The following is an 11,925-nucleotide window of genomic DNA, read 5'->3' on the forward strand; positions in this document are numbered from 1 at the left end:
CACTCCTCCTGGTTGAATATTAGAAAGAATCAAAGAAGGTATTTCAGAAAATAAACTTGGAAGAGTTACTGTAAGAAATACTAAAAAAATGGAAGAATTATAGGAATTTTGGAAGAAAAATCTTGACGAATCTTGAAAGAAGCTCTTGCATGAATTTCAAGAGGGTGTCTTGCTAAAACCCATATTGAATTCCAATTCCTGGTGAAGTTCCTGAGAGAATCCCCGGAGAAAGCTAAGAAAAAAAAAAATGGAACATCCTTCTTGAAGAATCTTCTAAGGAAGATTCCCAGAATCTTCTAAGGAAGATTCCCAGAATCTTCTAAGGAAGATTCCCAGAATCTTCTAAGGAAGATTCCCAGAATCTTCTAAGGAAGATTCCCAGAATCTTCTAAGGAAGATTCCCAGAATCTTCTAAGGAAGATTCCCAGAATCTTCTAAGGAAGATTCCCAGAATCTTCTAAGGAAGATTCCCAGAATCTTCTAAGGAAGATTCCCAGAATCTTCTAAGGAAGATTCCCAGAATCTTCTAAGGAAGATTCCCAGAATCTTCTAAGGAAGATTCCCAGAATCTTCTAAGGAAGATTCCCAGAATCTTCTAAGGAAGATTCCCAGAATCTTCTAAGGAAGATTCCCAGAATCTTCTAAGGAAGATTCCCAGAATCTTCTAAGGAAGATTCCCAGAATCTTCTAAGGAAGATTCCCAGAATCTTCTAAGGAAGATTCCCAGAATCTTCTAAGGAAGATTCCCAGAATCTTCTAAGGAAGATTCCCAGAATCTTCTAAGGAAGATTCCCAGAATCTTCTAAGGAAGATTCCCAGAATCTTCTAAGGAAGATTCCCAGAATCTTCTAAGGAAGATTCCCAGAATCTTCTAAGGAAGATTCCCAGAATCTTCTAAGGAAGATTCCCAGAATCTTCTAAGGAAGATTCCCAGAATCTTCTAAGGAAGATTCCCAGAATCTTCTAAGGAAGATTCCCAGAATCTTCTAAGGAAGATTCCCAGAATCTTCTAAGGAAGATTCCCAGAATCTTCTAAGGAAGATTCCCAGAATCTTCTAAGGAAGATTCCCAGAATCTTCTAAGGAAGATTCCCAGAATCTTCTAAGGAAGATTCCCAGAATCTTCTAAGGAAGATTCCCAGAATCTTCTAAGGAAGATTCCCAGAATCTTCTAAGGAAGATTCCCAGAATCTTCTAAGGAAGATTCCCAGAATCTTCTAAGGAAGATTCCCAGAATCTTCTAAGGAAGATTCCCAGAATCTTCTAAGGAAGATTCCCAGAATCTTCTAAGGAAGATTCCCAGAATCTTCTAAGGAAGATTCCCAGAATCTTCTAAGGAAGATTCCCAGAATCTTCTAAGGAAGATTCCCAGAATCTTCTAAGGAAGATTCCCAGAATCACCATTGCACAGTGGTTGAAAGCGCAAAAAAGACGATCGTTGGTGTTTTCAGTGTGAGAATGTGAAAATAATGGTTATGTTCTGCTGCAAAATTAGTTGCATATTTTAAGGAGTAAGTTTTAAATAGTGAAAATATTTTACACTTCTTCTATTTCCTATATAAGCCAAGGATAAGACTAATAAGGATATGTTATTTCCTTCCTTCCGGAAGGCACTCCCCCATGACTACCTTCTGAGATTCCTCCAGGTATTCCTTCGCAGATTCCTATATAGAAGTTTCTTCTGTGATACTTTAAGGAAATCTCGAGGAATGTTCCTATGCAATTCACTTGGAAATTCTCTAGAACTTCTTTAAGGTTTATACGAAAAGTTCCTTATGAGATTGCTTTAGGTTATCTCATGCCATTAATTTGATTATCTGTGTGAATTCATTAAAAAAATCGAAGAAATAGTTTCTGACTGGGAATCTTCCTGTGAAGTTTCTGGGAATCTTCCTGAGAAGATTCTGGGAATCTTCCTGAGAAGATTCTGAGAATCTTCCTGAGAAGATTCTGGGAATCTTCCTGAGAAGATTCTGGGAATCTTCCTGAGAAGATTCTGAGAATCTTCCTGAGAAGATTATGAGAACCTTCCTGAGAAGATGCTGCAAATCTATCTGACAAGATTATGGGAATCTTCCTGAGCAGATTCTGGGAAGCTTCCTGAGAAGATTCTGGGAATCTTCCTGAGAAGATTCTGGGAATCTTCCTGAGAAGATTCTGGGAATCTTCCTGAGAAGATTCTGGGAATCTTCCTGAGAAGATTCTGGGAATCTTCCTGAGAAGATTCTGGGAATCTTCCTGAGAAGATTCTGAGAATCTTCCTGAGAAGATTCTGGGAATCTTCCTGAGAAGATTCTGGGAATCTTCCTGAGAAGATTCTGAGAATCTTCCTGAGAAGATTCCGGGAATCTTCCTGAGAAGATCCTGGGAATCTTCCTGAGAAGATCCTGGGAATCTTCCTGAGAAGATCCTGGGAATCTTCCTGAGAAGGTCCTGGGAATCTTCCTGAGAAGATCCTGGGAATCTTCATGAGAAGATCCTGGGAATCTACCTGAGAAGATCCTGGGAATCTTCCTGAGAAGATCCTGAGAAGATCCTGGGAATCTTCCTGAGAAGATCCTGGGAATCTTCCTGAGAAGATCCTGGGAATCTTCCTGAGAAGATCCTGGGAATCTTCCTGAGAAGATCCTGGGAATCTTCCTGAGAAGATCCTGGGAATCTTCCTGAGAAGATCCTGGGAATCTTCCTGAGAAGATCCTGGGAATCTTCCTGAGAAGATCCTGGGAATCTTCCTGAGAAGATCCTGGGAATCTTCCTGAGAAGATCCTGGGAATCTTCCTGAGAAGATCCTGGGAATCTTCCTGAGAAGATCCTGGGAATCTTCCTGAGAAGATCCTGGGAATCTTCCTGAGAAGATCCTGGGAATCTTCCTGAGAAGATCCTGGGAATCTTCCTGAGAAGATCCTGGGAATCTTCCTGAGAAGATCCTGGGAATCTTCCTGAGAAGATCCTGGGAATCTTCCTGAGAAGATCCGGGGAATCTTCCTGAGAAGATCCTGGGAATCTTCCTGAGAAGATCCTGGGAATCTTCCTGAGAAGATCCTGGGAATCTTCCTGAGAAGATCCTGGGAATCTTCCTGAGAAGATTCTGGGAATCTTCCTGAGAAGATCCTGGGAATCTTCCTGAGAAGATCCTGGGAATCTTCCTGAGAAGATCCTGGGAATCTTCCTGAGAAGATCCTGGGAATCTTCCTGAGAAAATTCTGGGAATCTTCATGAGAAGATTCTGGGAATCTTCCTGAGAAGATGCTGCAAATCTATCTGATAAGATTATGGGAATCTTCCTGAGCAGATTCTGGGAAGCTTCCTGAGAAGATTCGGGTAATCTTACTGAGAAGATTATGAGAATCTTCCCGAGAAGATTATGGGAATCTACCTGAGGAATTTCTGGTGATCTTCCCAGCAAGATTTTGGTGTTCATCCCAGGAAGCTTCTGGTGATCTTCCTAGGAAGATTCTGGTGATCTTTCCAGGAATTTTCTGGTTATTTTCCAAAGAAGATTCTGGTGATCTTCCCAAAGAAGATTCTGGGAATCTTCCAAAGAAGATTCTGGGAATCTTCCAAAGAAGATTCTGGGAATCTTCCAAAGAAGATTCTGGGAATCTTCCAAAGAAGATTCTGGGAATCTTCCAAAGAAGATTCTGGGAATCTTCCTAAGAAGATTCTGGGAATCTTCCTAAGAAGACTCTGGGAATCTTCCTAAGAAGATTCTGGGAATCTTCCTAAGAAGATTCTGGGAATCTTCCTAAGAAGATTCTGGGAATCTTCCTAAGAAGATTCTGGGAATCTTCCTAAGAAGATTCTGGGAATCTTCCTAAGAAGATTCTGGGAATCTTCCTAAGAAGATTCTGGGAATCTTCCTAAGAAGATTCTGGGAATCTTCCTAAGAAGATTCTGGGAATCTTCCTAAGAAGATTCTGGGAATCTTCCTAAGAAGATTCTGGGAATCTTCCTAAGAAGATTCTGGGAATCTTCCTAAGAAGATTCTGGGAATCTTCCTAAGAAGATTCTGGGAATCTTCCTAAGAAGATTCTGGGAATCTTCCTAACAAGATTCTGGGAATCTTCCTAAGAAGATTCTGGGAATCTTCCTAAGAAGATTCTGGGAATCTTCCTAAGAAGATTCTGGGAATCTTCCTAAGAAGATTCTGGGAATCTTCCTAAGAAGATTCTGGGAATCTTCCTAAGAAGATTCTAGGAATCTTCCTAAGAAGATTCTGGGAATCTTCCTAAGAAGATTCTGGGAATCTTCCTAAGAAGATTCTGGGAATCTTCCTAAGAAGATTCTGGGAATCTTCCTAAGAAGATTCTGGGAATCTTCCTAAGAAGATTCTGGGAATCTTCCTAAGAAGATTCTGGGAATCTTCCTAAGAAGATTCTGGGAATCTTCCTAAGAAGATTCTGGGAATCTTCCTAAGAAGATTCTGGGAATCTTCCTAAGAAGATTCTGGGAATCTTCCTAAGAAGATTCTGGGAATCTTCCTAAGAAGATTCTGGGAATCTTCCTAAGAAGATTCTGGGAATCTTCCTAAGAAGATTCTGGGAATCTTCCTAAGAAGATTCTGGGAATCTTCCTAAGAAGATTCTGGGAATCTTCCTAAGAAGATTCTGGGAATCTTCCTAAGAAGATTCTGGGAATCTTCCTAAGAAGATTCTGGGAATCTTCCTAAGAAGATTCTGGGAATCTTCCTTAGAAGATTCTGGGAATCTTCCTTCGAAGATTCTGGGAATCTTCCTTAGAAGATTCTGGGAATCTTCCTTAGAAGATTCTGGGAATCTTCCTTAGAAGATTCTGGGAATCTTCCTTAGAAGATTCTGGGAATCTTCCTTAGAAGATTCTGGGAATCTTCCTTAGAAGATTCTGGGAATCTTCCTTAGAAGATTCTGGGAATCTTCCTTAGAAGATTCTGGGAATCTTCCTTAGAAGATTCTGGGAATCTTCCTTAGAAGATTCTGGGAATCTTCCTTAGAAGATTCTGGGAATCTTCGTTAGAAGATTCTGGGAATCTTCCTTAGAAGATTCTGGGAATCTTCCTTAGAAGATTCTGGGAATCTTCCTTAGAAGATTCTGGGAATCTTCCTTAGAAGATTCTGGGAATCTTCCTTAGAAGATTCTGGGAATCTTCCTTAGAAGATTCTGGGAATCTTCCTTAGAAGATTCTGGGAATCTTCCTTAGAAGATTCTGGGAATCTTCCTTAGAAGATTCTGGGAATCTTCCTTAGAAGATTCTGGGAATCTTCCTTAGAAGATTCTGGGAATCTTCCTTAGAAGATTCTGGGAATCTTCCTTAGAAGATTCTGGGAATCTTCCTTAGAAGATTCTGGGAATCTTCCTTAGAAGATTCTGGGAATCTTCCTTAGAAGATTCTGGGAATCTTCCTTAGAAGATTCTGGGAATCTTCCTTAGAAGATTCTGGGAATCTTCCTTAGAAGATTCTGGGAATCTTCCTTAGAAGATTCTGGGAATCTTCCTTAGAAGATTCTGGGAATCTTCCTTAGAAGATTCTGGGAATCTTCCTTAGAAGATTCTGGGAATCTTCCTTAGAAGATTCTGGGAATCTTCTAAGGAAGATTCCCAGAATCTTCTAAGGAAGATTCCCAGAATCTTCTAAGGAAGATTCCCAGAATCTTCTAAGGAAGATTCCCAGAATCTTCTAAGGAAGATTCCCAGAATCTTCTAAGGAAGATTCCCAGAATCTTCTAAGGAAGATTCCCAGAATCTTCTAAGGAAGATTCCCAGAATCTTCTAAGGAAGATTCCCAGAATCTTCTAAGGAAGATTCCCAGAATCTTCTAAGGAAGATTCCCAGAATCTTCTAAGGAAGATTCCCAGAATCTTCTAAGGAAGATTCCCAGAATCTTCTAAGGAAGATTCCCAGAATCTTCTAAGGAAGATTCCCAGAATCTTCTAAGGAAGATTCCCAGAATCTTCTAAGGAAGATTCCCAGAATCTTCTAAGGAAGATTCCCAGAATCTTCTAAGGAAGATTCCCAGAATCTTCTAAGGAAGATTCCCAGAATCTTCTAAGGAAGATTCCCAGAATCTTCTAAGGAAGATTCCCAGAATCTTCTAAGGAAGATTCCCAGAATCTTCTAAGGAAGATTCCCAGAATCTTCTAAGGAAGATTCCCAGAATCTTCTAAGGAAGATTCCCAGAATCTTCTAAGGAAGATTCCCAGAATCTTCTAAGGAAGATTCCCAGAATCTTCTAAGGAAGATTCCCAGAATCTTCTAAGGAAGATTCCCAGAATCTTCTAAGGAAGATTCCCAGAATCTTCTAAGGAAGATTCCCAGAATCTTCTAAGGAAGATTCCCAGAATCTTCTAAGGAAGATTCCCAGAATCTTCTAAGGAAGATTCCCAGAATCTTCTAACGAAGATTCCCAGAATCTTCTAAGGAAGATTCCCAGAATCTTCTAAGGAAGATTCCCAGAATCTTCTAAGGAAGATTCCCAGAATCTTCTAAGGAAGATTCCCAGAATCTTCTAAGGAAGATTCCCAGAATCTTCTAAGGAAGATTCCCAGAATCTTCTAAGGAAGATTCCCAGAATCTTCTAAGGAAGATTCCCAGAATCTTCTAAGGAAGATTCCCAGAATCTTCTAAGGAAGATTCCCAGAATCTTCTAAGGAAGATTCCCAGAATCTTCTAAGGAAGATTCCCAGAATCTTCTAAGGAAGATTCCCAGAATCTTCGAAGGAAGATTCCCAGAATCTTCTAAGGAAGATTCCCAGAATCTTCTTAGGAAGATTCCCAGAATCTTCTTAGGAAGATTCCCAGAATCTTCTTAGGAAGATTCCCAGAATCTTCTTAGGAAGATTCCCAGAATCTTCTTAGGAAGATTCCCAGAATCTTCTTAGGAAGATTCCCAGAATCTTCTTAGGAAGATTCCCAGAATCTTCTTAGGAAGATTCCCAGAATCTTCTTAGGAAGATTCCCAGAATCTTCTTAGGAAGATTCCCAGAATCTTCTTAGGAAGATTCCCAGAATCTTCTTAGGAAGATTCCCAGAATCTTCTTAGGAAGATTCCCAGAATCTTCTTAGGAAGATTCCCAGAATCTTCTTAGGAAGATTCCCAGAATCTTCTTAGGAAGATTCCCAGAATCTTCTTAGGAAGATTCCCAGAATCTTCTTAGGAAGATTCCCAGAATCTTCTTAGGAAGATTCCCAGAATCTTCTTAGGAAGATTCCCAGAATCTTCTTAGGAAGATTCCCAGAATCTTCTTAGGAAGATTCCTAGAATCTTCTTAGGAAGATTCCCAGAATCTTCTTAGGAAGATTCCCAGAATCTTCTTAGGAAGATTCCCAGAATCTTCTTAGGAAGATTCCCAGAATCTTCTTAGGAAGATTCCCAGAATCTTCTTAGGAAGATTCCCAGAATCTTGTTAGGAAGATTCCCAGAATCTTCTTAGGAAGATTCCCAGAATCTTCTTAGGAAGATTCCCAGAATCTTCTTAGGAAGATTCCCAGAATCTTCTTAGGAAGATTCCCAGAATCTTCTTAGGAAGATTCCCAGAATCTTCTTAGGAAGATTCCCAGAATCTTCTTAGGAAGATTCCCAGAATCTTCTTAGGAAGATTCCCAGAATCTTCTTAGGAAGATTCCCAGAATCTTCTTAGGAAGATTCCCAGAATCTTCTTAGGAAGATTCCCAGAGTCTTCTTAGGAAGATTCCCAGAATCTTCTTAGGAAGATTCCCAGAATCTTCTTTGGAAGATTCCCAGAATCTTCTTTGGAAGATTCCCAGAATCTTCTTTGGAAGATTCCCAGAATCTTCTTTGGAAGATTCCCAGAATCTTCTTTGGAAGATTCCCAGAATCTTCTTTGGGAAGATCACCAGAATCTTCTTTGGAAAATAACCAGAAAATTCCTGGAAAGATCACCAGAATCTTCCTAGGAAGATCACCAGAAGCTTCCTGGGATGAACACCAAAATCTTGCTGGGAAGATCACCAGAAATTCCTCAGGTAGATTCCCATAATCTTCTCGGGAAGATTCTCATAATCTTCTCAGTAAGATTACCCGAATCTTCTCAGGAAGCTTCCCAGAATCTGCTCAGGAAGATTCCCATAATCTTATCAGATAGATTTGCAGCATCTTCTCAGGAAGATTCCCAGAATCTTCTCATGAAGATTCCCAGAATTTTCTCAGGAAGATTCCCAGGATCTTCTCAGGAAGATTCCCAGGATCTTCTCAGGAAGATTCCCAGGATCTTCTCAGGAAGATTCCCAGGATCTTCTCAGGAAGATTCCCAGAATCTTCTCAGGAAGATTCCCAGGATCTTCTCAGGAAGATTCCCAGGATCTTCTCAGGAAGATTCCCAGGATCTTCTCAGGAAGATTCCCAGGATCTTCTCAGGAAGATTCCCCGGATCTTCTCAGGAAGATTCCCAGGATCTTCTCAGGAAGATTCCCAGGATCTTCTCAGGAAGATTCCCAGGATCTTCTCAGGAAGATTCCCAGGATCTTCTCAGGAAGATTCCCAGGATCTTCTCAGGAAGATTCCCAGGATCTTCTCAGGAAGATTCCCAGGATCTTCTCAGGAAGATTCCCAGGATCTTCTCAGGAAGATTCCCAGGATCTTCTCAGGAAGATTCCCAGGATCTTCTCAGGAAGATTCCCAGGATCTTCTCAGGAAGATTCCCAGGATCTTCTCAGGAAGATTCCCAGGATCTTCTCAGGAAGATTCCCAGGATCTTCTCAGGAAGATTCCCAGGATCTTCTCAGGAAGATTCCCAGGATCTTCTCAGGAAGATTCCCAGGATCTTCTCAGGAAGATTCCCAGGATCTTCTCAGGATCTTCTCAGGAAGATTCCCAGGATCTTCTCAGGTAGATTCCCAGGATCTTCTCATGAAGATTCCCAGGATCTTCTCAGGAAGATTCCCAGGACCTTCTCAGGAAGATTCCCAGGATCTTCTCAGGAAGATTCCCAGGATCTTCTCAGGAAGATTCCCAGGATCTTCTCAGGAAGATTCCCGGAATCTTCTCAGGAAGATTCTCAGAATCTTCTCAGGAAGATTCCCAGAATCTTCTCAGGAAGATTCCCAGAATCTTCTCAGGAAGATTCTCAGAATCTTCTCAGGAAGATTCCCAGAATCTTCTCAGGAAGATTCCCAGAATCTTCTCAGGAAGATTCCCAGAATCTTCTCAGGAAGATTCCCAGAATCTTCTCAGGAAGATTCCCAGAATCTTCTCAGGAAGATTCCCAGAATCTTCTCAGGAAGCTTCCCAGAATCTGCTCAGGAAGATTCCCATAATCTTGTCAGATAGATTTGCAGCATCTTCTCAGGAAGGTTCTCATAATCTTCTCAGGAAGATTCTCAGAATCTTCTCAGGAAGATTCCCAGAATCTTCTCAGGAAGATTCCCAGAATCTTCTCAGGAAGATTCTCAGAATCTTCTCAGGAAGATTCCCAGAATCTTCTCAGGAAGATTCCCAGAAACTTCACAGGAAGATTCCCAGTCAGAAACTATTTCTCCGATTTTTTTAATGAATTCACACAGATAATCAAATTAATGGCATGAGATAACCTAAAGCAATCTCATAAGGAACTTTTCGTATAAACCTTAAAGAAGTTCTAGAGAATTTCCAAGTGAATTGCATAGGAACATTCCTCGAGATTTCCTTAAAGTATCACAGAAGAAACTTCTATATAGGAATCTGCGAAGGAATACCTGGAGGAATCTCAGAAGGTAGTCATGGGGGAGTGCCTTCCGGAAGGAAGGAAATAACATATCCTTATTAGTCTTATCCTTGGCTTATATAGGAAATAGAAGAAGTGTAAAATATTTTCACTATTTAAAACTTACTCCTTAAAATATGCAACTAATTTTGCAGCAGAACATAACCATTATTTTCACATTCTCACACTGAAAACACCAACGATCGTCTTTTTTGCGCTTTCAACCACTGTGCAATGGTGTGGGGGAGGCTAATCAAATTTGTACACCATCGGTGGCCTTGTTCCTGTCGGGACACTCTGCAGCAACTTCACTTTTCACTTTATTACCAGGCTTATTCCAGCATCCGTATGGATAGGAGCAACAGGATTAGCAACTTCGAACGGTGTTCCTTAAACTTTTTGCAACCACAAATTCCATTGCGGTCTTTCGCTTCTGTACGCTGCCCCAAAGACAAAAGCAATTTCTCTTTTCACGCCTGAAAATTGGGGAGCGGTCCAGTCGTCGCGGAATGTATTTTTTTCTCGTGCCACCTGCGCGTTCTTCACAATCTTCACTGCCTTAATTCACTCACTTCCGGTTTTGCTGCAGCATTAACACTTTACGATCGCTTTGTCCCGAAAATTCACGCCGACGGAAAAGCACCGACGCACCGAAAATCCTCCATCAAATTCAAGAACCAAACGAAACAATCAAGAAAAGTGCCACACGTTCGCCGTGTTGCGTTGCTGGAAAAAATCTGTCTGGCTCCTCGCCTCGACTCCGACCGAATACGAACCGATCCAGCTTTGGACTTGACTGACTCCCTCTCGCGTACGCGCGGCTTCCTCCAGCTTCAGCTCCAGGTCCGGCTTTGCGATTGCGACGAGACGACCCCAACACAAAAGAAAATACTTGTGTGGAGACCGCTGGAGACGGAGGGAGATACGAAGCTTTTCTGTCAAAACATGCGAGCAGATTGCACAATCACATGCGCAAATCTAGCGGCGATGGATGAGGCAAGAGTGCCATCACAGTGTTGTGGTCGATCTGTTTATAACGGGACTTCTAGTAGTAGTGGTGTCCCGTTCGCAATTTTTTGCTGGACGGGAGTTTAGAGCAGTCACGCGCGCGAAACGTGATGGACGTGATTGAAGAAAAAATGGAATTCGCAAGGTTAGTTCTAGGAGAGGTAAATATTACAACCATGATATGAGTGAAACCATTTTACTGCATCTTACGATTACGAGACGTTTCGGATTTCGGATTAGCTGATTGCTCATTTTATGGATAAATACAAATTTTATCACTGTTGCTAAATTAGCAATGCTAATGTTATTATCTTTTTTTGTTTATTGAGTTGTCCAAAAAATGTTTCACGAAACCTAATGCAAGCCTATCCATATACGTGAGAACAAAAGATGTTTACAAAGTTCTTACAGATAGATTAACACGGGAAATCTGAACACAAACCACTACCACACAGAAATTTGGATTGGTCAATACAGATATATTGCTTGAGTAAATTGGAATAGTCTATTTTACGAAACGACAACAGTGTTGATATTGATATTAACACTCACGGGCTTGGGCGCAACCTCCTGTCAAATTTTCATTCATGAAATGAGCGATCAGCTGATCCGAAACGTCTCGTAAAATGGCTCATTACAGTCTCTTACCACAGAGAACAGACATCCAAGTCAAGTTCCAAAACTGTGTAAGGAATTTAACGGTCAATTGAAATGGCAACACAAGTGGCAATTACGTGGCGGGACTGCCATCGCAAAGTTGCCATGCCGTTGTCAGTGGTGAATATGAAACTTATCTAGATATGTATACTCACCACTGATTGTGGAAACTTGCTGTCTGGTGGCGCTAGAATGGTCAACGCTAAAAACATTCTAGTTCTTACACAGCTTTTGAGAAAAAAAAAAGTTAAAGCTTGGATGTCTGTTCTCTATGTACTTTTAAAAATTAACACTGCTATCGTTTCGTAAAATAGACTATACATATTGTCTGTGTGTGTGGTAGTCGATCGAGGTGATAGTGATTTGTGTGCGAATTTGTTCTCCCGTATGTGGATAGGGAAGGGAGCTGCAAAACGGTGAGTCGATAAAGAGAGCATCCAACATCTACTACAACATTTACTTATATATATCCTGATCCAACATAGCTCTGGTACTCACAAGTTCCTACCTCATACTTTCACGGGTCAAGCGATGACAAAGACCACCAGCTAAGAGTTGCGTGCTTAGCTAGTAGTGCAGCCTGGGAA

General features: G+C 41.0%; 1 protein-coding gene across 16 annotated transcripts in view; it reads right to left on the reverse strand.

Moving 5' to 3' along the window:
- LOC109403520 (serine/threonine-protein kinase D1) overlaps positions 1-10,565 on the reverse strand; it is an 89,368-nt gene extending 78,803 nt beyond the window's left edge. For 5 of the 16 annotated variants that reach the window (XM_029861603.2, XM_029861599.2, XM_029861598.2 and 2 more), the window contains exon 1: positions 10,246-10,565. The gene's annotated coding sequence lies outside the window, so the exon portion shown is untranslated. Of the gene's footprint in view, positions 1-9,800 lie in introns of all 16 variants that reach the window. The other 11 variants (XM_029861600.2, XM_029861596.2, XM_029861592.2 and 8 more) reach the window with 5 other exon arrangements.
- Positions 10,566-11,925: the final 1,360 nt, after the last annotated feature.

The sequence above is a fragment of the Aedes albopictus genome, chromosome 1, assembly GCF_035046485.1.
Source record: "Aedes albopictus strain Foshan chromosome 1, AalbF5, whole genome shotgun sequence".
NCBI classification, from domain to species: domain Eukaryota; kingdom Metazoa; phylum Arthropoda; class Insecta; order Diptera; family Culicidae; genus Aedes; species Aedes albopictus.